This window comes from Syngnathus typhle, linkage group LG9 (assembly GCF_033458585.1).
Source record: "Syngnathus typhle isolate RoL2023-S1 ecotype Sweden linkage group LG9, RoL_Styp_1.0, whole genome shotgun sequence".
In the NCBI taxonomy this organism is placed as follows: Eukaryota; Metazoa; Chordata; class Actinopteri; order Syngnathiformes; family Syngnathidae; genus Syngnathus; species Syngnathus typhle.
This window is the reverse complement of record NC_083746.1, coordinates 12,875,802-12,903,179: the sequence shown is the minus strand read 5'-3', so window position 1 is coordinate 12,903,179 and position 27,378 is coordinate 12,875,802. Positions and strand designations below refer to the sequence as shown.

The 27,378-nt window shown below is 45.0% G+C and overlaps 1 long non-coding RNA gene across 1 annotated transcript in view; it reads right to left on the bottom strand.

Moving 5' to 3' along the window:
- LOC133160159 (uncharacterized) overlaps positions 1 to 25,750 on the bottom strand; it is a 49,055-nt gene extending 23,305 nt beyond the window's left edge. Inside the window, exons 1-2 of the long non-coding RNA XR_009715817.1 lie at positions 25,548 to 25,750; positions 23,495 to 23,592 (exon numbers count right to left, since the gene is read on the bottom strand). This is a non-coding gene — a long non-coding RNA (uncharacterized LOC133160159). The remainder of the gene's footprint in view (positions 1 to 23,494; positions 23,593 to 25,547) is intronic.
- Positions 25,751 to 27,378: the final 1,628 nt, after the last annotated feature.

Sequence of the window (27,378 nt, the reverse complement as noted above, 5' to 3'; positions counted from 1 at the left end):
CTCCAGTCCACGACGATCTGACATCAGTGGAGAATTCGAGGAAACAGAAGAACCGCTTGTTCGTCGAAGCAGATCGCCGATCCAGCTCCGGCTCCAGCTTTGGCTACCTTACCCCCCACCCGCAATAAACCTCTTTATCGTCACGCACTTGGCTGTACTCTCCAATCCCTTACAGGCCTCCGTATCATATCCGAATAAAAAAAAAGAAAAAAAAACTTTTTTTTTTGTACCCATGTATAATGCGTACCCCAGATTTTAGTACAATAAATTAGTTAAATTTTGCGCATTATACATGGCAAAAAACGGTAATAATAAAAGAGTTCTAAAAACATATCGGTTACAGTGGTACAGGAGTCAATGACGATGTAAATGGGTCTCCTAACAAGAGAAATGAATGAGCACTTGTGTCTAACCTTTAGGACAATGTAATATTGCTCCAAATGTTCGTTTAAATTCCTTTAGAGGTCCGTTTACGCGTGTTAGCAGGATCGCAAATTAGCACGATCGCAAATTAGCATCTTTCCGCTAACTCGTTAGCCTGCCCAGTACTTCTTGTTAACATGTTACACGCACACACGTATAATATCTACATTTTCAATATTAAAAAAAAAGAAAGTACAGATGAGAGGGTGACCGTACTTCGCGGATTTCACTTATCGCGGCTGTTTTTTTTGGACCCAATTATTTGTATTACTTATATATATATATATATATATATATATATATATATATATATATATACTAATATATTAATATATTACTTTATTGTCAACGTCTTCACATGCCGAGACACACAAAGAGATCGAAATTACGTTTTCTCTATCCCACGGTGACAAGACATATTACACGATAGACATACAAGTAAACGACGCAATATAAAAAACAAGAAGGCACAAACAATAAATAATAAGAGTAACAATAAATAATAAATAAACAGATAACATGACAAATAAGAGCCAGTGTGCATACAGACAGTAAAAGTACAGGACGCTACGCAGAACGGGGAAGCGAGTTCAAGATCCTAACAGCCTGGAGTATGAAGCTGTTTGAGAGTCTGGTGGTGCGGGAGCGCAGGCTTCTGTACCTCTTCCCAGAGGGCAGAAGCTCAAACAAAGAGTGAGCGGGGTGACTCACATCACTCACAATCGTGGTCGCCTTGCGGGTGAGATGGGAGGTGTAAATGTCCTTCAAGGAGGGGAGCAAAGCACCAATAATCTTACCAGCCGTGTTCACTATGCGCTGCAGGGCCTTCAAGTTGTAGTCAGTGCAGCCGCCACCCCAAACAGCAATACAGCTGGAGAGGACGCTCTCAATGGTGCCGCGGTAAAATGTAGACATGACGGCCGGAGAAGCGCTCACTCGCCTGAGCTTCCGCAGGACGTACAGGCGGCGCTGGGTGATCTTTGCCAGTGATGCGGTGTTGGTGGACCAGGAGAGATCCTCACTGATGTGCACCCCCAGGAACTTGGCGCTGCGCACTCTCTCCACCACAGCACCGTCGATGGTCAGCGGCAGGTGTTGGGTGTGACCCTTCCGGAAGTCCACAACAATCTCCTTGGTGTTGTCGACGTTCAGCAGGAGGTTGTTGTCCCTGCACCACGTGGTCAGAAGGTCAACCTCCAGCCTGTATAGAGTCTCGTCTCCATTGGTGATGAGACCCACCAGAGTCGTGTCGTCAGCAAACTTCACTATGCGGTTGTCGCTGTAGGTTGCAGTGCAGTCGTGCGTCAGGAGGGTGAAGAGCAGCGGACTGAGCACGCAGCCTTGGGGGGCCCCCGTGCTCAGCGTGATGCTGGCGGAGATTTTGTCGCCAACACGTACCACCTGTGGCCTCTGATAGAGGAAGTCCAGTAGCCAGTTGCAGAGGCAGGTACTGAGGCCCAGCGTGTCAAGTTTGCTGATGAGGCGTTGTGGCACAATGGTGTTGAAGGCAGAACTGAAGTCCACAAACAGCAATTTCACATACGAGTCCCTTCTCTCCAGGTGGGTGAGGGCTGAGTGGAGGGCAGAGCAGATGGCATCCTTAGAGGACCGTTTGGCTCGGTACGCAAACTGGAAGGGGTCAATGGTGGGGGGGGGGGAGAACGGATCGGATGTGCTCCAAGACAAGCCGCTCAAAGCACTTCATGATGATGGGCGTAAATGCCACGGGGCGGTAGTCATTGAAGCAGGACGAAGCGGGTTTCTTCGGCACAGGTACGATGGTGGCAGCTTTGAAACACGACGGGACGATGGCCTGCTGCAGGGAAGTGTTAAAGATGTCTGTGAAGACATCTGTCAGCTCACCAGCGCAGTCGTTTAGCGCACGACCCGGGATGTTGTCAGGGCCCGCCGCCTTACGGATGTTGATAGCGGCAAGCGCCCTCCTCACGCTGTCGGCGGAGAGACACAGGGGCAGCTCGTGTGAAGGGGGAGTGGCCTTCAGCAGGCAAGTGCTGTTCTGAGCGTCGAAGCAAGCAAAGAAGCGGTTAAGGTCATTGAGCAGACGGACGTCCCCTTCACAGCTCTGCGGTGCGGGCTTGTAGTCCGTGATGGTCTGAATGCCCTGCCAAAGGCTCCGTGCGTCCCTGCTGTCCTTTAAGTGGGCGGTAATTTTGCAAGAGAACGCCCTCCTTGCTTCTTTGATGCCCCGGGACAGGTCGGCCCTCGCAGTCCTCAAGCCAGCCTCATCCCCCGCTCTAAAGGCTTTGTCCCTGGCCCTCAGCAACCTGAAGACAGCCCACATCATCAATGCACTTCCTGATGTAGAAGGAAACAGAGTCAGTATACTCCTCAATGTCTGTCCGATCGTCGCAAGTGGAAGCCCTTCTAAACATGTCCCAGTCAGTAGAGCCAAAGCAGTCACGAAGCGCATCAGAGGCACCCTCAGGCCCCACCCGTACCCGCTTTCGAACCGGTCTGGATGCTCTCACCATTTGTCTGTATGCGGGCAAAAGCATAACAGTGATATGGTCAGAAAGGCCAAGATGGGGGAGGGGGGTGGCTTTGAAAGCTCCTTTATGCGAAGAGTAGACAAGGTCCAGGAAGCTGTCGCCACGCGTAGGAAAATTAACATGCTGGTTAAGCCTCGGAAAAACAGGCTTCGGGTTAGCATGATTAAAATCCCCAGCGAAGATGGTGAAACCGTCAGGGTGCGCTGTCTGTTGTTCACTGACAGCCTGGTACAGTTCACTAAGAGCCGCGATCCTGTCGCCTTCGATGTTGGAAGGCGGGATGTAAACCGCGACCAGCAGAATCGCAGGTAAAAAGGACGGCACTTGATGATCACAAACTCTGCCAGTGGCGAGCAGTGCTTGCATACCACTACAGAGTCCCGGCACCATTCGTCACGGATGTAGACGCATATTCCACCTCCATGAGATCTTCCCCCTTGTACAATGGCCCGGTCCGCCCGATAGCAAGCTAGCCGCTCCAGATGTACGGCAGAGTCCGGAATGTTGACGGTCAACCAAGTCTCAGTGAACACGAGCACACAGCAGTCCCGCACTGTCCGGTTTGTAGATTGCAGCAAGCGAATGTAATCCATTTTGTTGTCCAGCGATCAAACATTCGCCAGAAGAATGGAAGGCACGGCCGGGCGAGCAGGATTGGCCGCCAGCCTGGCCCGGACGCCCCCGCGCTTGCCCCTCTTCAGCCTCCTCGCACACCGCTTTCGACGCTTCCCAACCGGGGGAGGAATAGCAGATGGATGGTGTCTTGTGAGATGTCCTCCCAGATCTGTCTAAGGGCATCAGTGAGCTCCTGTAAAGTCTGACGAGCAACCTGGCGGCGTATGATGGACCAAAACATTATGTCCCAGAGGTGTTCTATCGGGTTTAGATCAGGTGATCCTGAGGGCCATTCACTCATGTCAATTCCTTCATCCTCCACATACTGTCTGCATACTCTTGCAACAACAGGCCGGGCATTGTTGTGGATCAAGAGTTCCTACTGCACCAGCGTAGGGTCTGACCATGGGTGCAAGGATTTCATCTCGATACCTAATGGCAGTCAGACTGCCGTTCTCTAGCCTGTCGAGGTATTTTCGTCCCTCCATGGAAATGCCTCCCCAGACCATTACTGACCCACCACCAAACCGGTCATGCCGAATTATGTTACAGGCAGCATAGCGCTCTCCTTGGCTTCTCCAGACCCTATCACGTCTATCACAGGTGCTCAGGGTAAACCTGCTCTCATCTGTGAAAAGCACAGAGTGCCAGTGGAGGACTTGCCAATTCTAGTGTTCTATGGCAAATGCTAATCGAGCTCCACGGTGCTGAGCAATGAGCACAGGAAACACTACAGGACGTCGTGCCCTGAGGCCACCCTCGTAAAGTCTGTTTCTGGCTGTTTGGGCTGAGACATTCACACCAGTAGCCTGCTGGAGGTTATTCTGTAGGGCTCGGGCAGTGCTCAACCTGTTCCTTCTTGCACAAACCAACAGATATTGGTCCTACTGATGGAATGAGTACCGTCTACGGCCCTGTCCAGCTCTCCTAGAGTAACTGCCTGTCTCCTGGAATCTCCTCCATGCTCTGGAGATTGTACTGGGAGACACATCAAATCTTCTTGCAACAGCACGCATGGATGTGCCATCCTGGAGGAGTTGGACAATTTGCGCAACTTCAGGAGGGTTAAGAAATCGCCTCATGCTCCCAGTTGTGATAATGACTAGCTAAAGCCAACACTTGTGGAAAAACAGTTAAAAAAAGGAGAGGGAGGAACTTGAAATGACCTCCACCAGCAAAATCAGTCCTGTTTTGTTGACCATCTCGTTGTTGCCCCTCTATTCCATCAACACCAATGCAGCTGAAACTGATTAACAACCCCCTCTGCCACGTACTTGACGAAAACCTTATCAGAAAAGTCTTATTGAATTCATGCCATACCCTGATAAAAAACAGTTCCTTTAATTTTTTTTGAGTAGTGTATATTGCACTTTGCTGTTGGACTTAATGGACCTTGGACTTCAAAATTTTGGGACTTGTCTGGCAGTTATTTATCCAAAATTAATGCAGTGGCGAACATACTAGTTGCTGCTAAAGATGGCTGCATCTGTGAGTGATGGAGCCGGGAGGTCAGGCAAACAAGGTACTCCTGACTGTCTCACCGGCAGTGGTTAACAAATTTGAGAAAGTAAATCTTGAATATTCTGCAGAACGCTTTCAATATTTTACATGTAGAAGAGAAAAAGAGTAGAAATGCTCATAGAAATGTTGGTCCCAAACAATCATTATTTCATACACTTACTGACAACAGAACATGACAAACCAACTCAAGAAACAATATGCATCACAATGCTTGCCTCCCTCTTATGACGTAGACAGGCAAAGATAGATAAACAGGGAGCTAAGCTTCAAAAGAGGGGGGGAAAATTTTTTGTAAATCTCATTCCAAACAAGCCCTTAAATCATGACAGATTTTTAAGTGGTGTGAATCGTAGTGCTGAAATCATTTTTACGAATATCGTATTATCCGGACTATAAGTCTCAGTTTTTTTCATAGTTTGGGGTGCAACTTATACTCAGGAGCGACTTAGCAACATGTGTGAAATTATTAAGTCGTTATTATATAATTTCACTTGTTATTTTCACACTAAACCGCAAGAAGGCGCTCTATGCCTGTGGAATAATTGGAACTGCAACTGACGATGAGTATAACGTAAGCCACCTCGAAGAGGAAGCGTAGCATTTTCTACCTCTGGAGTTAGCAGAGTTGTCTAAAAGTGACACAAAAGATGAAGATTTCATTAGATTTAGTGATTTGGAGTGACACGGATAGTTTGCTAAACTTGTTATTTATGCTCTACATAGTGATCTGAATAACTTAATGTGTCACGTCAGGCACGTTCTCAGTTCGATATTTATGCTTCATGTAACGTTAGCATACCGTACAATTATTCAGCCTATTGTGTTGCCTCTATTCTATTTTTATTTTAAATTGTCTTTCAAGCTGTTCTTGGTGTTGGATTTGATCAAAAACATTTTCCCCAAAAATGCGACTCATGTTCGCCACTCCAGTGCGATTTATATATGTCTTTTTCTTCTGTACTCCAGAGCTATTTATAGTCCGGAAAATACGGTAGATCTGTTATCTGAGTGCCAATGTTAAGCTCAAGTGTCCGTTAAAATAGGCTGTTTCAGTCCACCCACGTACACTTATATATTGAACAATTTGAAACAAACCTTCAATGTCCATCTTTTGATGATCAGTACTGATAGAGATCTGAGTCACCATTGGTCACAGTCATTTTGTGATAGCGCTAGCTTCAATGCAGTTATCACAGTACCCAAAATCAGCACGCTATGCTTTGAGGTTTCATGTAATGGAGGGCCTTCTCTCATGAGCTGCAATCCGTGGTTAAGTGCATGTTTATTTTTGTGAAGGCAGGACACAATGCACTGCTTTTCATTTTCTCACTCTTCCCCTGGGATGGAAGAAATATTCAGTCAAAAAATTATACACTTACTAACTGTGAACTTTCTTTCTTTTGTTTCATTCTCAGGTTTTGAGGTGACTGAGGTCAAAAAGACACAGATGCTCTGGTTTTGTCAGGCAGCAAAGCTTATTCTCAAATATTTGACCTGTTTAGAAGCAATTTACTGATCCCTCAGCTTCTCCGTAGGACCGCAGCCACCGCATGGTTTGTGCTGAGTAAACAACAGTGGTTTCTTGAAATCCACAATAGCAAGGCAGTCTGCTTCGTGGCTGCATTTTGTTTGTCCTCTAAGCTGAGACTTTTTCCAGTGAGCAGAGAGGAGAACAGAACAGTTCAGTTTTGTTGATTGATCAGGTGTAATAAAGATGGGGGATGAGTGTTTGTTTTTCTATTTTAAGACACCAGAATACATTTATTTAACAAAAAGTGCTTAAAGGATTTATGTTTTGATAAGTATGATCTGTTTTTACACACAAGGTCACTATGCTTTTCTTGGTCAATAAAATGAACCTGCCTTTAATTTTTAATTACATCAATCAGTTTTAGAGTGATCCATAAATGAATAATTGCCCTTAAAAATACCTACTTTTTATACCCCAAAATAGGTCTGACGGAGGTCTCCGTGTACACGTCAGCAACAGATTTGCAGTGTTATTAGTGTGAACAATAGGCATGTACTATACTGGACTATACCAAACTATTAAGTGCCGGTATTTAGTTATTGTATACATATTGTCGCGGTCAGGCGGAATCTTCCCTGATTTGTGAACTATACTAGTGTGCAGAGGGGTGGGTGTGTGTGTGTGTGTGTGTGTGTGTGTGTGCATGTGCGTGCGTGTTCAATAAATAAAAGATTAAAGAAGCTCGAATTATGCTGAACTTGTCCTGACAACCTTCCCAACGAGAGTTTTTTAAGTTACAAAAATGTGTTTATTAGCAAAACGGGCAATAACAATAATAAATCCTAAACAGAATGTTCACTGTTCCATTACAACCAAATCCATGCTGGCAATCTATAAAATCAAAAGACACAATGTCATTAATTGAGGAGGAGATAAAAAAAGGCGGACATAGTGATAAGTCCCTTTACGTTATTTTCTTTCATCAGTTGTTTCCAGATTTGTTATTCTTATTTACCGTGATTTCCCATGCATAATGCGCAAGATCTAACTAATTTATTGTCCTAAAATCTGGGGTGCGCATTATGCATGGGTACAACACTTTTGGAAGAAAATCTCCCTCGAAATAAAACTTGAAATCACCTTTCTTCTTGTTTGTTGTCAATCGCGCATCGCATTCAGCCATCCTGCCCAACACACTTAGTCAGCAAAATTCATAATTGATGACACATCGTTTGATGCGATGGTGCAATCTTTGATGGTGTGTTATTGTCAAATATTGTTTGTTTTTTAATCTCCATCGCAGACAGGATATCATACGGAGGCAGTATCACTGCGCATGCGCACTATGGATCCGATGCGCAGAACGGATGCGCAAGACACGTCAGCTATTTAAAGAGCGAGAGTTCAGTTTAATTAGCAGTTTCATCAAAATGGTTAAGAGAGCAAGTTATAGTATAGCATTTCAAAAGAAAGTCATTGAAGTGGCAGAAGAATTAGGCAATAGGGCAGCTGCGCGCCAATTTGATGTCAATCAATCAAACATAAGACTCTGGAGGAAGAAAAAAAATTAATTTGATACAGCGAAGACTTCAGCAAGAGCACCTGGAAGAGGAAAGAAAGTGGTTGTTCCCAAAGATGATCTTTTTTCTGAAATAATTTTACCTTTACGGACTTAAGTAAGAGTCAAAATTTGGGTGCGTATTATACATGGGTACAGGCTTTTTTCCAGCATCGACATGCCATTTTTAGGGTGCGTATTATGCATGGGGGCATATTATACATGGGAATTACGGTATTCAACATGTTGTAGTCTTTAAGTATGCAACTTTTTAAGAAATTCAATACTTTTTTTAAATTCTCTGGCAAGCTCCATGGTTGTAGGAAAAATACACTGTCTTGCTAAATAAATACTAATACCGTTTTTTTCCGTGTATAATGCGCCCCCATGTATAATACGCACCCTAAAAATGGCATGTTGATTGTTAGGGTTTGCAGAATATCTTCATCGTATGATTATGTTGGAACGTAACCTGTAATAATTTAACTAGCTTGTCCTGTCTAGACAAAAGTAGTTGACCAAAGTGCTAAGATCTTTTCAACTGATTGACTAGACGCAGAGGAAGCAATCAAAGTTGCTTTGTTTACAGAAAGTTGTAAAAGGCCCCCTGCTATGCTTTGATCAGCAGGGGACCGGCCTCACCCTATCCTGTGTGTTCCCACACCCCCACTTTCAACCCCACTCTGTTTCTCTCAATAAATAAGCACCTGACGAGGCCTGAGTCAGACTTCATTCGACTATCGCTGTAAGCACAGCCACGAGTGAACTCTCCCCCTGCAGATGTCTAAAATGACTTGCTTGACTCCTGTGTGGTTCTTGCAAAATAAGTTAGAGTGAGCACCACCCTAACATTTTGGTGCCGAAACCCGGGACCCTCATACCCGCCATCTGGCTGACGGAGGAGGACGTGCTGCATTGTCGACAAGCCAGCGTCCTTTATGGGGACCTGGAAAAGAAAGTCCTGGGAAGAGAATTTCTTCGCTGGGCCAGCATCTTAGGTCTGCCTTCGTCTGTCAGAGGTGGATTGACGGGGTCCGGCATTGCAACGGACCGAGGAGACAAGTAAGTCATAGAAAAAAGCGCAGATACGGCTTTGGTTTGTCCAAGCTATGAGATACGGCTTTGCTTTGTCCTAGCTATGAGATACAGCTTTGCTTTGTCCTAGCTATGAGATACGGCTTTGGTTTGTCCGGGCTATGAGATACGGCTTTGGTTTTTCCAAGCTGTGAAACAGCTGGGGTTCAAGTCCCAGTGGAAGGAACGGGCTAAGAAAAAGAACAGAGCTTTTTCTTAATTGAAGAAGGGCGTAGATTCTTTTTTTTTTTGTCCGTTGTTCCAAGCTGTTTGCATGAATGTCGTGTGGTTGAGAGTGCGACTGGTAGGATAAATTGACTGCAGAGGGAATTTGGTGAAAGGTCAATTTAAACCTGCATTGAGGATCCTCAAAGAAAAGAAAGACAGAATGTAAAAAATTGTATAAATTGTATAAACCTAAAATACCAAATTAAGATGGGAAATAGGAACGGTAGATCTCTAGCTCTTGAAGAGGATGAGAAGTTCATGGCGAGTAAATTTCTTAATTGTATGCAATACATGCCAAAGTGGAAGAAAAAGTATGGAGTAGAAGGGAAGTTGAAAGTTTTGGAGGAGAGTGTAGATAGGATGACAAAGGGACAGAAAAAGAAAAGGAAAGAGAGAGAGAGAGTTGAATTGTGCTAGAATGTGGTTGAAAGCTTCACAAGAGAGAAGAGAACAAATTCAAGAGACAAAAAATGGAAAGATAAAAAGTGATGAGACCACCATTCAATTAAGATTTGGAAAAGAATTCTGGTTTCACAGTGGCATCCCATTCGATGATGCAGCTGAGAGTGCCTATCAGCAACATCTTAGAAATGTGCTCCTCACTGTTTCACCCCCCGACATAGGCAACTGGGTGAGGAAACACTTGCACACAGGCACTGCTTGCGTTGTGACGATTGAGAAAGGCAAATGTTGTGATGTATTTCATCTAGATGATGGTAATGATCTAGATGAAGATACAACGGTCTTCTTCCGAAGTTCCCAAAAGGGCAGAGGAAGAGTTAGAGACCAACAAGGCCGCAGGCCGCCATTCAATTCAAACTCCAGCTCAAATTTGGACTGTTGGAACTGTGGGAAACGGGGCCACTTGGCGAGAGTGTGTCGTCGTGTAAAACAATACCAATCAAAGGGTGGAGGAAGAGGCAGAGGAAAAGCCAAATTTTCAACATGTCAAGCTTCCCCCCCCCCCCCTTTTTGACCGCTCATGCTAATACAGAGACATTGTATGATACATTTAATGGAAATTATTGATTGGTTGTGTTGTAGGATTGTACAAACTTCTATATGCAAGCTAAATCTGAGAGATTGAGTTCTTTGAATTTGAAAACGAGGAGAAAATTCGGATTACCGTTTTTTTCCGTGTATAGTGCGCCCCCATGTATAATACGCACCCTAAAAATGGCATGCTGATGCTGGAAAAAAGCCTGTACCCATGTATAATACGCACCCAATTTTTATGATTTTTTTTTTTTTTTTTTTCTTGTTTTTAGTCCCAATGATCGTCACACACGCAGAGAGGCAATGGGTCCCATTTTTATAGTCTTTGGTATGGTCTTAACTAGGCTGGATGTAATTTTGTTTGTTGGCGTTGATTTCTCTGACTGCCCGTAAACGCACCACCGCGCTCCGTGCGCGCACGGGACAGCAAACGAGCAGGTGATCGAGCAAGCGTCTGATACGAGAGCATTGCGGTCGCATGGAGCGTGTTTGAAGTGAACAGCAGAGAAGAAAGGAACAAGGCAAAGTGTTGTGAAATAAAATATTACCTGTAATACGGATTTAGGTAGAGAACTGAACTCTCGCTCTTTATATAGCTGACGTGTCTTGCGCATCCGTTCTGCGCATCTGTAATGGCGGCCTCCGTATGATATCCGGTTTGCGTGTGTGCGCGTGTGCGTGTGTGCGCGTGTGTGCGAGAGCGAGAGAGAGCGAGCGAGAGAGAGAGTGCGAGAGAGAACGCTCAACCGTAGCGCGCCGCCGACCGCCCAACTGCACCGCGCTGGTCGATTATTGTGACAGAGCCGTCGCTGAAATTTAGAAGATATTTTTAAAGTCCTGATGTACTTTCTAAAATTTAAGTGGACCTCAGTGCGCACTGCGCAGGGAGCTTAATTTGGTGCGGTCGCGCAACCGCAGCGCGCCGGGCGCTCACTGTCGCATTGCTTAAAGAGTGCCTTTGTGTTTTAGGATGAACAGCAGAGACCAAAGGAACAAGGCAAAGTGTTGTGAAATAAAATATTACCTGTAATACGCATTTTGTTATTTGCTGATTGAAACTGCTAATTAAACTGTGAATTGAAACTAATAGGAAGAAAACAACTCTCGCTCTTTATATAGCTGACGTGTCTTGCGCATCCGTTCTGTGCATTTTATTTCACAACACTTTGCTTTGTTCCTTTCTTCTCTGCTGTTCACTTCAAACACGCTCCATGCGACCGCAATGCTCTCGTATCAGACGCTTGCTCGATCACCTGCTCGTTTGCTGTCCCGTGCGCGCACGGAGCGCGGTGGTGCGTTTACGGGCAGTCGGAGAAATCAACGCCAACAAAAAAAATTACATCCAGCCTAGTTAAGACCATACCAAAGACTATAAAAATGGGACCCATTGCCTCCCTGCGTGTGTGACGATCATTGGGACTTAAGAAAAAAAAAAAAAAATTAAAAAATTTTTTGTACCCATGTATAATGCGCACCCCAGATTTTAGGACAATAAATTAGTTAAATTTTGCGCACTATACACGGAAAAAAACGGTAATTTGCAAGCAGGTTTTTTTGTGTGTTGAGTTTTCTTTGAATTGGTGGATTGTTCTATCAGGAACCTTGAGTTGAAAATGGTATGTAAATGTTGTGTGGAGTGCTTGGATGAATTGGGACCAATGTGATGGAAAGACTCCTTTTTGGAGACTGTGTGTGAGATGCAAATGAGCATTGATGACTGAATGCCCGACTGAAGGGAAAATACAGATTGAATGGTTGAAGTTGTTGGAGACTGCTATGGACAAGTAGTTGAGCGACTTTGAAGGAAGAATGATTTTGAGTAAGTTAGATGCTAGAAAAAAATAAAAAAAATAAAAAATGCAAGCAAAAGAAAAATAAAGGTTGCTTTTGACAAGAGTTGCAAAGAACAGACGAAGAACAGTCCTTGATTTGCGTTTGGCGGTCGTCAATGTGGTTCCAAGACCTGCATCTTGTGGTTTGTCATTTGTAACGTTTGGCTGTTGTGAACTTCCCAAACAGACATAAGTGACTTGGGCTTTTGTTGTTGGTTGTAATTGGTTAGTGGGAGGACTGCTAGAGCTTGCTCCTTCGGTGTCTCACCTGTGCCTTCCAATGTCTCCACTGAGACTGGACTGTGGAGGGGGGAGTGTGGTATTGTGGTGTGAAAAGGGTGTAGGAGCCGGCTCCTGTGGTGATTGATGTTGTAATTTGATTGTGGGGGAGACTGATGTAGGTGTGGGGCTCTGGACTCTGCGGGTAGCTGTTTGCTGGGTTGGCGGGGGTGGGGGACGACGGCCTTGATTGTCCCAGTACTGGCCAGGCTGGGATAAATCAGTATGAAAATGCCGGCGCCCCCCCCCTCTTGCTTCCCTTGCTGTGGCTGCGCGCGGAGTGGGGTCGTACCCACTCCAGGGCTGTGCTGAGTGCATGGTGGCAAGTGATATTGATGCAGGGTGATGCTTAGGGAAGGTGTGACAATAGTTGCACGAAGGATAAAAGGCACTGAGGAAAGAAAAAAAAAAAAGAAAAGAAAAGAGAAAAAGTACAACCAAAACGTCAAAAAAGAGGATGGCGTTTGCCCAGCGTAGTTTGTTGGTATTGTTTGTGATACTGCTGTTTTTGTGTTGTCTGTGTGTTGTGTTATGTGTTAAAAGGATGAAATTCGCTAATATAGGTGCACTAAAGAATTTATTTATCTGTAGTCTATCTGATTTGCACCGCAAAACAAAACCGATTTTGTTAAGATAGGAAGGAAAAATAAAAAAGCGAGCAATTTGTTTATGGGCAGAAACTGGTCCACGCTCCTTTAATGCCTAGCCTTGGTTAGACAAAATTTGAGAGATGGAAAGAACTGGTTTTCTGGAATTGGATGATGTACAATTATGAAATACCTGTAGTGGGGTGACATAATTCACCCGGAACCAAAGTTCACGTTGCCGAGTTCCGGTGGGATGGTTTACACGTGTGGGAGTTTCCTGTTTGGTTTAGTGTGTTAGGATCTCGAGGGGAAAAGAGTCGGCCCGTGGTTGAATGAAGCTAATTATAAATGTCATTAAAACAACTGCCGTTGGCACTGTCATTTGTCACTCCGCCTCCGACTCCAGTCCTTGCACACCACATACCGACTGTTGGAATAATTTAAGTAAAGCCTTGTCATTTATGAGTTTATGGCTTTCCTTTCATCTAGGTTCTTTCTCTTTAGTGACAGGGAAGTCTTTTGATCTCTGTCAGCCATATGTGTCCTTCCTGTCCTTATGTTATCTGTGTGTTTTTGTTTCTGTAAGAGGCCTTCAGTAACAATGAGCAGAGCTTATTTACATAGGCGAAATGTTCTTATTTGGTTGAAAGAAGCTTCATTCCTTTTAGTTAACTGTAGGTTTGGTTCATAGATGGTTACAAGTTATCCCATATTTACTCAATGTTTGTTCCAGTGTTTAGGACAAGTCACTATTCTTATTGCGTGTTAATTTACTAAGTAGATAAAGTCTAGCCAAGGTTTAGTTGCATTGTTCCACAGGAAAGCGGCAATTGAAGTTATCTGATCTCGCTCGCGGACTACTCGGCCAACAACTGGAGAAGAACAGATGGACAAACTCTGCGGGGGTCACGGGCCGACAATGAAGTGCTAATTCACACCACACTACATTCCTTAGCTAATCAACGTTGCTACAGACACAATCTTCCCTCCCTTTAGTGTAGCAACGCCTCTGTAACCAGGGAAACCAAAACATTAAATAGAGGAGCACGTGGAGGGAGAACTCAGAATTGATGGAGATTGTAACCGAGTTTCCTCTCTCTATCGTTCTCCTCGCGAGTAAACTGTAAACTGTAAATCTGGTTCTTTTCTCCTCTTCCTTCCAGTGTGTGGTTTAATGTCTGATGGTATTTAGACCTAACACCGACATTTCAAAGCTAAATTTAAAATTTGAGAATAAGAGAGCGATTGAGTTAGTTAAAGTTATGAAACTACAACATCCATCCATCCATCTTCTTCCGCTTATCCGGGGTTGGGTCGCGGGGGCAGCAGCTTCAGGAGGGACTCCCAGACTTCCCTCTCCCCAGCCACTTCATCTAGCTCATCCCGGGGGATCCCAAGGCATTCCCAGGCCAGCTGAGAGACATAGTCTCTCCAGCGCGTCCTGGGTCGTCCCCGGGGTCTCCTACCGGTGGGACATGCCCGGAACACCTCCCCAGGGAGGCGTCCAGGAGGCATCCTGATGAGATGCCCGAGCCACCTCATCTGGCTCCTCTCAACGTGGAGGAGCAGCGACTCTACTCCGAGTCTTTCCCGGATGACCGAACTTCTCACCCTATCTCTAAGGGAGAGCCCGGACATCCTGCGGAGAAAACTCAATTCGGCCGCTTGTATCCGGGATCTCGTTCTTTCGGTCACGACCCATAGCTCGTGACCATAGGTGAGGGTAGGAGCGTAAATCGACCGGTAAATTGAGAGCTTTGCCTTTTGGCTCAGCTCTCTCTTTACCACGACGGACCGGTACAAAGTCCGCATTACTGCCGACGCTGCACCGATCCGCCTGTCGATCTCGCGCTCCATCCTCCCCTCACTCGTGAACAAGACCCCAAGATATTTAAACTCCTCCACTTGGGGCAGGATCTCATCCCCGATCCGGAGAGGGCATTCCACCCTTTTCCGATCGAGGACCATGGACTCGGATTTGGAGGTGCTGACCCTCATCCCGACCGCTTCACACTCGGCTGCGAACCGCTCCAGTGAGAGCTGGAGATCACGGCCTGAAGAAGCCAACAGCACCACGTCGTCTGCAAAAAGCAGAGACGCGATGCTGAGGTCCCCAAACCGGACACCCTCAACGCCTCGGCTGCGCCTAGAAATTCTGTCCATAAAAACTATGAACAGAATCGGTGACAAAGGGCAGCCTTGGCGGAGTCCAACCCTCACTGAGAACGAATCCGACTTACTGCCGGAAATGCGGACCAAACTCTGGCATCGGTGATACAGGGACCGAACCGCCCTTATCAGTTGGCTCGGTACCCCGTACTCCCGAAGCACCCCCCAGAGAACCTCCCGAGGGACACGGTCGAACGCCTTCTCCAAGTCCACAAAACACATGTGGACTGGTTGGGCGAACTCCCATGCACCCTCGAGGATCCTGCTGAGGGTGAAGAGCTGGTCCACTGTTCCACGGCCAGGACGAAAGCCACACTGTTCCTCCTGAATCCGAGGTTCGACCTCCCGACGGACCCTCCTCTCCAGCACCCCTGAATAGACCTTCCCAGGGAGGCTGAGGAGTGTAATTCCCCTGTAATTGGAACACACCCTCCGGTCCCCCTTCTTAAAGAGGGGAACCACCACCCCAGTCTGCCAATCCAGAGGCACTGTCCCCGATGTCCACGCGATGCTGTAGAGACGTGTCAGCCATGACAGCCCCACAACATCCAGAGCCCTTAAGAAATCCGGGCGGATCTCATCCACCCCCGGGCCTTGCCACCGAGGAGTTTTTTAACTACCTCAGTGACTTCAACCCCAGAGATTGGAGAGTCCGCCTCAGAGTCCCCAGGCCCTGCCTCCACAATGGAAGGCGTGTCGGTGGAATTGAGGAGGTCTTCGAAGTATTCTCCCCACCGACACACGACGTCCCTAGTCGAGGTCAGCAGCACGCCATCTCCACTGTAAACAGTGTTGACGTTACACTGCTTCCCCCTCCTGAGACGCCGGATGGTGGACCAGAATTTCCTCGAAGCCGTCCGGAAGTCATTCTCCATGGCCTCGCCAAACTCCTCCCACGCCCGGGTTTTTGCCTCAGCAACCGCCGAAGCCGCGTTCCGCTTGGCCATTCGGTACCTGTCAGCTGCCTCGGGATTCCCGCAGGCCAAAACGGCCCGATAGGACTCCTTCTTCAGCTTGACGGCATCCCTTACCGCCGGTGTCCACCAGCGGGTTCGGGGATTGCCGCCACGACAGGCACCAATGACCTTACGGCCGCAGCTCCGGTCGGCCGCCTCAACAATTAAAATTTGAGAATAAGAGAGCGATTGAGTTAGTTAAAGTTATGAAACTACAACATCCATCCATCCATCCATCTTCTTCTGTTAACTACAACAGTTAAGTATTATATTACTTTACCAGCAGTTTTTTTTTTTTCATTTTTTTTATTCGATTGGTGGATTGGGTTGTTACGTTGAGAAAGGAAAGGAAACGATACAAATGGGCAGCTGTATTGAGCCATGGTGTTGTCACGTCCCGTTGACACCTGGCTCAACAGGGGGGATGGAAGGGCAGTTCAGTCAGCTTTATACAACATATGAATTTGATTCATATTCAAAACGTTTATAAAAAAAAAAATTGTAGAGCTTGTTTAACATGTGCTAAACACAATCCACAGGGTTATAATGCCTGGTCATAGTAGATGCATTCTAAAAATGGATTGAATTGGCTTCAAAATAAACACTGAATGCCTTAACAGTGGCAAAAACGTTATGTAAAGAAATAATACCTTGTCAACAACTGCTGTAGATGTTAAAGGATGGAATCACTATCTCTAAAATGAATGTGGATAGTTTGTTTTAGGTGACTATAAGAGTAACTGGTAAAATAAACAATTGATTGCTAATGGCAAAACAAGCTGCAAAGACAGGAAAAATAATGAATGTCATGTGTATGGGTTCACGACCAATTCTTTATGTTGTACCGTTGCCATTGATAAGAGATTGTGTGAAATCTGTCACGTCTACTGATTGTGAAATGTGCGACAGAGTGTTCTATATAATATCCGTTGAAGAAAAAAAAAAAAAGAAAAGAAACCATTGCTTTTAGAGAATGTAGTCAACCAAAATTGCATATGTACCGACATGCCAAGATCTGGGAAAAAGCTGGAAAAAACAAAAACATAATATCTTTAAATTTGAGAGGCGGCGATGATCTGACTGAAATTGATGCAATTAAAGTCCCCAGAGGAGTTCCTGATAAATAAGAATTAATTGACCAAATTGAAGCGGGAAGGGAGTCCTCCATTTGCTGCTGGTGGACGATGAACAAGAACGTTGACAGGATAAATTACATCCATTGCAACATGCAGAAATTGGGCAAACGGACACAAGCGGGACTTGAGGCAGTGCACGAACAGCTAGCCACGCCTTCCCTAATGTCAATCCAGAACCGCAATGCTCTTATGTTGTTGTCTGGGAAAGGAAGGGTCTGCGCAATGTTCAGGGAACAATGCTGCACCTTCATCCAGAATGACACCGCCCCTGATGGGAGCCTGACGAAGGTGATTGCAAGCTTGCAATCCCTCAACACGAGGATGAAAGAGCACAACAAGTGGATGACTGCTTTTGGGAAGTATAAAGCCCTTGTGTCCTCAATTACTGCTATACTCACCTTGTGTGGATGTTGTTGTATTCCATGTCTCTGTGCTCTGTTTAATCGTCTTATCACTACAGCAATCTCGCCCATGGACGACGAGATGGCCCGGGTATGCCTAATGTCTGAACGGCAGCATGTTGATGATAACGATGATGATGTGCAATTTTTGCACTCGAGTTTACAGACTTTTTCCCAGATCTGTGTGTTGCCGAATGATGATGTCGCAACATTTATCCTCTTTGGTGGAAATATTTGTGCGCATACTTGTGATCCAACAACTGAAAATCGAGAGAAGTGGTTGTTTTTAGCAAATGTGTGATAAACAGGAGGGAAAAGTGAAGCCTTGGCCTGCCAGACCTGGAGGCCTTGTCTTTACGAGTTTATGGCTTTCCTTTCAGCCTTTCGTCTATATATAGACGCTCCAAGACAGCAGACAGCTGTTACGTGTAAAACACAACTATCTCTGAACATTCAAATAAATTACATGACGCTACACTTGCAAATCGTCAGAATGCTCCGATTTTTGTGCACGTATCAGCACATAGTCTATATATAGATGCCGCATATTTCATATACGCGACGTCATAACCAAAAAAGCGCGGCATATTCGTACTTAGGGACACCTAAGGACCCAAAAAATATGCACCTTTTTAGAAATATTAATTTGGGCAGAAAAGGGATTCTTCCTCTTTAGTGACAGGGATGTCTTTTGATCCCTGTCAGCCATATGTATCCTTCCTGTCCTTATGTTATCTGTGTGTTTTTGTTCCTGTAAGAGGCCTTCACTAACAATGAGCTTATTTGCATAGGCGTAATGTTCTTATTTGGTTGAAAGAAACTTCATTCCTTTTAGTTAACTGTAGGTTTGGTTCATAGATTGTTGTTGATCAGAACTGTTTTTCTTTGTTAAGTGTTAAACACAGTTTGAAGTAGTTGCGTACAAGTTATCCTATATTTACTCAATGTTTGTTTAAGGAACTGCATACCAGTTACCTTACATTTACTTAACATTTGTTTTAGTGTTTAGGACTTAGTGTTACTTATTGTTATTGAGTGTTATTTTACTAAGTAGATAAAGTCTAGCAAAGGTCTAGTTGCATTGTTCCACAGGAAAGCGGCAATTGAAGTTATCTGATCTCACTCGCGGACCACTCGGCCAACAACTGGAGAAGAACAGATGGACAAACTCTGCGGGGGTCACGGGCCGACAATGAAGTGCTAATTCACACTACACTACATTCCTTAGCTAATCAACGTTGCTACAGACACAATCTTCCCTCCCTTTGGTGTAGCAACACCTCTGTAACCAGGGCAACCAAAACAGTGATGAGAGGAGCAGAAGAAACATCTTAAATGACTAATGCAAAGGTTGCAGAAAAGGTGCTGTTTTTTTTGCTGTTTTCCGGACGTGCTGCTGTCCTTTCGGTGGCGGATCCAGGTCCCAAGAAGGAGGGGGACGGAGCCTGCGTGGACTGGACCCTATAAATTGGTGGTGCTAATTCACACCACACTACATTCCTTAGCTAATCAACGTTGCTACAGACACAATCTTCCCTCCCTTTGGTGTAGCAACACCTCTGTAACCAGGGCAACCAAAACAGTGATGAGAGGAGCAGGAGAAACATCTCAAATGACTAATGCAAAGGTTGCAGAAAAGGTGCTGTTTTTTGCTGTTTTCCGGACGTGCTGCTGTTCTTTTGGTGGCGGATCCAGATCGGGATTTGGTCAGCAAACTACTGCGGATACGGAAGCAAAGACCGAGGTCCAGATCACCCCAACGTTCTGGCTGAAGGTCCCAAGAAGGTGAGGGACGGAGGCTGCGTCGCCTGGACCCTATAAATTGGTGGAGCGCATCTCACATGCCGTCCGGCTGGCCGGCAAAGGAGATTCGTGGTATCATCTGTCCCAGTGCGCCCTAGTGAAGGGTTCCTGCAAGGAACCAGATCAGCCATCGACAGTCCCTGCCCCAGTTCATACAGAGGCAGATTAATCATCTTCCCCCTTGGTGGCCAGGTAGTCCACCCTGAGCCACTGAAGACAACGACCACGCAGCAGACATTCCCAAGTTCTCGCCGGACGGAGCAGATCTGCGAAGGGGGTGAGAATCATGCTCACCCTCCACCAGTGGGCGTGCCAAGCCCCTAACGGCTGAACAATCGAGAGCAATTTTTAGCTTGATTGATAACATTCTGGTCGCCTAAGGCAGAGGGACCGTGTAACTCTTTTCCTGCATTTAATCTGGCCGCAGGTTTTTAAATTACACACACAATTTGGACTGGAGTATTGAGGAAAAACCTCATCTTCGCTGGAGGTTATTGCTTTCATTGTATTTTCTTACTTATGTTTGACTGATCGAGGTTGACAATCATATGATAAAACAGGAGGGATATGTTAGGGTTTGCAGAATATCTTCATCGTATGATTATGTTGGAACGTAACCTGTAATAATTTAACTAGCTTGTCCTGTCTAGACAAAAGTAGTTGACCAAAGTGCTAAGATCTTTTCAACTGATTGACTAGACGCAGAGGAAGCAATCAAAGTTGCTTTGTTTACAGAAAGTCGTAAAAGGCCCCCTGCTATGCTTTGATCAGCAGGGGACCGGCCTCACCCTATCCTGTGTGTTCCCACACCCCCACTTTCAACCCCACTCTGTTTCTCTCAATAAATAAGCACCTGACGAGGCCTGAGTCAGACTTCATTCGACCATCGCTGTAAGCACAGCGACGAGTGAACTCTCCGCCTGCATGTGTCTAAAATGACTTGCTTGACTCCTGTGTGGTTCTTGCGAAATAAGTTAGAGTGAGCACCACCCTAACATTTGATGCTGGAAAAAAGCCTGTACTCATGTATAATACGCACCCAATTTTTTTTTTTTTTTTTTTTTTTTTTTTTTTTTTTTTTTTTTAAGTCCCAATGATCGTCACACACGCAGGGAGGCAATGGGTCCTATTTTTATAGTCTTTGGTATGGTCTTAACTAGGCTGGATGTATTTTTTTTGTTGGCGTTGATTTCTCCGACTGCCCATGAAGGCACCACCGCGTTCAGTGCGGACGTGTGAAAAAAGCGTGCGGACGTAAAAAAGGCGCCTCTGTATGGGAGAGACGTTGAAGAGGAATAAAAACACCCTTGGAAACCAAAACTTGCCCCTCGTCGTGACTCGGAGCCGCAACAAATGTTTCGGATTTGTGTAGAGTACATTGTGACAGCAAACGAGCAGGTGATCGAGCAAGCGTCTGATACGAGAGCATTGCGTTCATATGGAGCGTGTTTGAAGTGAACAGCAGAGACGAAAGGAACAAGGCAAAGTGTTGTGAAATAAAATATTACCTGTAATACGCATTTTGTTATTTGCTGATTGAAACTGACTATACTTGCAGCCTGGAACATGCACTGTTTGATGAACTCTTTGAATGGCTTCCCTGCTTTCGCAATCATCTCACTCACCACGTAGCTAGCTTTGATAGCCGCTTCACTCTTTGCTTGCTTTTTTGAAAAAATCTTGTTGCCTCTCTAGACATGTTTTAGTTTGGCGACCCGGTCCTCTCGCTCATCCCCTAGGTATTTTCCATACTCCTCAGCATGTTTAGTTGAGTAATGACATCTGGTGTCATACTCCTTGTGTACCGCAACTTTATCCTTGCATATTAGACACATTGGGATGCCCCTGTGCTCAACAAAAAAATATTCCGTCTCCCACTTCTCCTGAAATTGTCTGTGCTCAACGCCAATTTTTCTCTTCAGGACAGGTTTTGAAAAAGACATGACTGGGGCTGACAAAAACCATATAGCACTAGGTGACAAGATATATTTTCCCTCCACTTGTTCATCCAAACATGTTAAAGTGACCAATTGCTAATTCGCGCTGTCGCCACGAGCCTGAGCTACGGGAGCCCACAGGTGTTACAAAATATGTAAACCCCCAGATGCATGTGAGAAAAAATGCGCGGGCAGCATTAACACAAAGATTTTATTTCAGGCAGGGGGCCACAAAACATTGTCCTTAGGGCTGCAATTGGCCCGCGGGTCGCGAGTCTGAGACCCCTGCATTAAATATAATAGAACTGGAAACACTGACAGTGTTATTTCCCATTCTTATTCCCTAATTGATTTGTTACTGTGTGGCTCTGCACAGTCTTTTTCATTTTACAGTCAAACCTCGGTTTTCGACCACAATTCGTTCCAGAAGGCGGTTCGAGAAGTGAATCGTTCGAATTTCGAATCTATTTTTCCCATTAAAAATAATGGAAACAATTTTAATCCGTTCCAAAACTAACAAGAAAACGCCTTTTTTAAGCATTTTTTCAATTGCGCATTTTTGTCCAATCGCGCAACTGCAGTGCACCGCCGAACGCGCAACCGTAGCGCGTCGCCTACCGCCCAACTGCACCGCGCTGGTCGCATTATTGTAACAGAATGGTGAAATTTTGAAAATATTTTTTAAGTCCTGATGTACTTTCCAAAATTTAAGTGGACCTCAATGCGCAGGGAGCTTAATTTGGTCCGATCGCGCCACCGCAGCGCGCCGGGCGCTCACTGTTGCATTGTTTTAAGAGCGTCTTTGTGTTTTAGGATAGCTTTACTGCTCCCACTTGCTTTCTTTGGGGGCATGATTAGGGGTTAATACAATCCTCAAAGTAACGAAAATATAATAACAACGAACGGAGTCAGTCGGCATCCGGGCCGTGCGGTCGGGTTTTCTCGGGTTCTCTCGGCTCATCTTGCGAGGTTCGACCTCCGAATTTTTGTTCGACAACCAAAGCAAAAAAAGCTCGAATTTTTCGTTCGAATTCCGATTTGTTCGAGGACCGGGATGTTCGAAAACCGAGGTTTGACTGTACTAAACTTTTGACTTGGCTTTATACTTTATTTTCTCATTATTTCCTCCTTGCTTGGCTTTTGAATCACCATTTCTTTACACTGTTCATTTAAAGTCCCAATGATCATCGTCACACACACATCTGGGTGTGGTAAAATTTGTCCTCTGCATTTAACCCATGCCCATGTGATTTTGATTCATCCCCTGGGGGAGAGGGGAGCAGTGAGCAACAGCGGTGCCTTGCTAAGGAATCATTTGGTGATCTAACCCCCCAATTCCAACCCTTAATGCTGAGTGCCAAGCAAGGAGGCAATGTGTCCCATTTTTATAGTCTTTGGTATGACCTGGCCGGGGTTTGAACACACAACCTTCCAGTCTCAGGGCGGACACTCTACTACTAGGCCACTGAGCTGGTTGAACTCACTGGTTTCACTCTTGCTGCTTCCTCATACAAACCCACTTGTGTCTTCTGAGGTCTGTTTTCAAATATTACAATCTGTCAGCTCATTGGCCAAAAGCCCCACTATGGTATTGTCACTCTGCCCAGCCTACAGCATTGCTGGAGGGGTCAGACAGACACACAGACAAGGATGTCTTACTGCAGGCTACGGGGTAAAAAAAAAATGGAGGGTGGAAGTGATGCATAACAGTGTTAGAGAATACAGTGTGATGGCCATTCACACAATTGAACGAGTCACTTGAAAATACCTACAGTATAAATAAAATAACCTCATACACACACACGCATGCACGCACACATACACGCACACGCGTATATTTATCCATTATCTGAATCGCTTCTCCTCACAAGGGTGTGTGGGAGCCTATCCTGGCTGACTTCGGGCAGTAGGCGTGGGACATCCTGAACTGGTTGCCAGCGACATAGACAAGCATCTGCACTCAAACTCACACATACAGACATTTTGGAGTACGCTTACCATGCTTGTTTTGGGGATGTGGGAGGAAGCCGGAGTACCCGGAGGAAACACACGCAGTCTTGGGGAGAACGTGCAAACTCCATGCAGGAAGGGTGGAGCTTCACAAATGAAATTTGAAAGAAAAAGGGTCAAGCACATCAGCAAACCAATTTCTCCCATGTGCATTATTCCAAAATCAATAACAATTAAGACAAATAAAAACAATTAAATGAAATATGAAGCTGACCAAATAAAGCAATTCAAAAGTCAGGGATCTCTTGCATCAGTTGTATTAAAGCATTATGGGAGAAGCTTGAACTACAGTATGATAGTATTAAGGTTGGTTGTACACCAGATAGTACAAGTTTAATATGTATATAATTACTCCGTTTTATAAAAACAGTTCCTCCACCTCCTACTTAGTAACAGCATCTACATAGGTGTAAAAATACAACAGGTTAGTAGATAGGTAAATAGAGATAACAAATTGGCTGCTTTTAAATATACCGTATTTCCTCAGTTCATAGACTGCCCCCTAATAGTAGCTTGCGTTTTAGTAACATGGTCTAAAACGTTTTTATATAAATTACCGTTTTTTTCGATGTATAATGCACCCCCATGTATAATACGCACCCTAAAAATGGCATGTTGATGCTGGAAAAAAGCCTGTACCCATGTATAATACGCACCCAATTTTTTCATTTATTTTTTAAAGTCCCAATGATCGCGCATCTGGGTGTGGTGAAATTTGTCCTCTGCATTTGACCCATCCCCGTGTGATTTTGATCCATCCTCTGGGGGAGAGGGGAGCAGTGAGCAGCAGCGGCGCCGCGCTCGGGAATCATTTGGTGATCCAACCCCCCAATTCCAACCCTTAATGCTGAGTGCCAAGCAGGGAGGCAATGGGTGCCATTTTTCTAGTCTTTGGTATGACCCGGCCGGCTTACTTAAGTCCGTAAACGTAAAATTATTTTAAAAAAAGATCATCTTTGGGAACAACCGGATGTTATTCTGCCGGTCAGTATCACTGCGCATGCAGTAGCAAACTCGATAGCAAAGAAACTCTCAACGGGATCACCAATATTTGAGTGGTTCCAGTTATTTATCACAATTATTTATTATTATAATAATAATAATACATATAATATATATAATAATTATTTATTTATACAATTGTCATGGTGATCTTTCTGGTGATTTCTTAACTAGGCTGGATGTATTTTTTTTGTTGGCGTTGATTTCTCCGATTTCACAACATTTTGTTCCTTTCTTCTCTGCTGTTAACTTCAAACACGCTCCATACGAACACAATGCTCTCGTATCAGACGCTTGCTCGATCACCTGCTCGTTTGCTGTCACAATGTACCCTACACAAATCCGAAACATTTCTTCACTATCGAGTTTGCTAGCGCATGCGCAGTGATACTGACCGGCAGAATAACATCCGGTTGTTCCCTAAGATGGTCTTTTTTCTGAAATAATTTTACGTTTACGGACTTAAGTAAGAGTAAAAATTTGGGTACGTATTATACATGGGTGCAGGCTTTTTTCCTGCATCGACATGCCATTTTTAGCACGGGGGCGCATTATGCACGGAAAAAAACGGTAATATGTTAAGAAGTCCATCCATCCATCCATTTTCTGAACGGCTTAGTCCCCACGGGGGTCGCAGGAGTGCTGGAGGCTATCCCAGCCGTCATCGGGCAGTAGGCGGGGGACACCCTGAACCGGTTGCCAGCTAATCGCAGGGCACACAGAGACCAACAACCATTCGCACCCGCACTCACACCTAGGGACAATTTGAGGTCTTCAATCGGCCTACCAAGCATGTTTTTGGGATGTGGGAGGAAACTGGAGCGCCCGCGGAAAGCCCACGTGGGCCCGGGGAGAACATGCAAACTCCTCACAGGGAGGGCCGGAGGTGGAATCGAACCCGCACCCTCCTAACTGTGAGGCGGACGTGCTACCCAGTGCCCCACCGAGCCGCCGACCTGTTAAGAAGTCAATATATAAAATAAATTAATGGGAATGGGTAGCCTAACTATAAAAAGAGGGGTTACGTTGCCTTGCTTACCTGACTGCTGTTGTCTTTGCTCATTGTCATGAAGACGCCTCTTTCTTTTTTCATTACCTGATTTAAAATGACGGGACATCTTTGCGACTATGAGTCTACTCTACGACGACAAGCCGCCATACAGCGCTACTAGTCTAGACAAGTTACAACACGTAACAGAATGATGACGTCATGCGAGTCGCGCGAAGCCTAACGCTAACTGTGTAGTGCGTGGATTGAGTGCGCCGGGACTGAGTGGTACTCAAACTGGAAAACAAAACAGAACAAAAAAAAACCCCCATCAAATTCAAAGAAACATTTTGAGTGGCAACAAGTTGTGTGAAGCAGAAGTGCATGGTTCATGTGCGTGCATGTGCGTGTGCGTGTGTGTGTAGACACACAAACATGGACGCTGTTATCAGGATTAATTTTAATACAAACCTAGCAAGGTTCTAATGGGACCAGATACTTCAAGTGTTCTGTCATTGTCAAACCCGAGACAAAACAGTTTATTCAAAAATGTTCAGTTGTGACTCACTGAAATAATTTCGTTACGTCACGAATAGGGAAAAATATTTTTGTCTGAAAATGCTTTGTCACCATGAACTATTGCTTTGTTTTCCCTTGAAGGCAACTCTTGAATGTCTCTAAAGCTTCCTGGGGTGAAAGCTTTTTCTAACTGTGGGCCTCTTCCTTTTACCAAACACTAACATTTGCAACTTAGACGTCTGTTTTGCCCGAGGTTATAAGCAAGGCGTGTATCATGGAATAAATACCACCTACACCTCCGTGCCTTTGACTTTTGACCTCTCAAATAACCAAAAGCCAGGTTTGTCAGCATTCTCTCGTTTCCTGTGTGAAAACACTTTCTCGTCTCCATTTAACATTCCGATTTAGTAGAGTAGGTCATCTCAACAGAAATTTATTTATCAAGCACTTCAAACAAGCAGACACAGCGATTAAAAACGGTATTTTTTCCCATGTATAATGCGCAAAATTTAACTAATTTATTATACATTATACATGGGTACAATTTTTTATTTTTTTTTATCCGGATATCATACGGAGGCCGCCATTACAGATGCGCTTTCTTCTCTGCTGTTCACTTCAAACACGCTCCATACGAACCAGGGCTGTGGACTCGGTCAGATTTTTGCTCCGAGTCCGGCTGTCCTTTTTTTCTGTTAATTCATGTGACTGCTTAGTCTTTATTCAAGGCTAATTTAGATCAAAATCTAAATAATTACAACAGTTTTGTGATGGCTTTGTCTTTATTAAACATATAAACGAATACAATAAACAGATACTTTCAAGTTTTAATAATTAATTACACCATTATAGCTCAGACATTTATCTAAACACAAATAATTACTGACGACCCCACAACTATCGAAACACATCAATGATATAAGCTGGGTGACATAATCGTCCTTGACATTGGTAGATGATGTAAACATTAGCCTAAGTGCAACTCAACGTGGCCTCATTGATCATAATTTACGCTCCGTTTCCCCGCCAAATCTTGAGGCAAAACATTGTTCTCTCGCTGCTCCCGGGTTCTTCCATCTTGGCTGCGCGCGGGGCATTGTGGGTCTTGTACGTGGACGCACGCAGGCAGGCGCGGGCGCGCACGCAACAACTAAATTTGTCTTCATAACAAGCAAGCAGGGCTGTGGACAGTATTCCTACGCGCATTCTCAGCAGCATGATGAAAATAAAATTGAACGTATTTTTTTTATTGTCGGACTCGGTGGACTCGGTCAAAATTAGCACCGAGTCCGAGTCCGGCAAAAATGACAGAGTCCGATGAGTCCGAATCCCCGAGTCCGAGTCCACAGCCCTGATACGAACA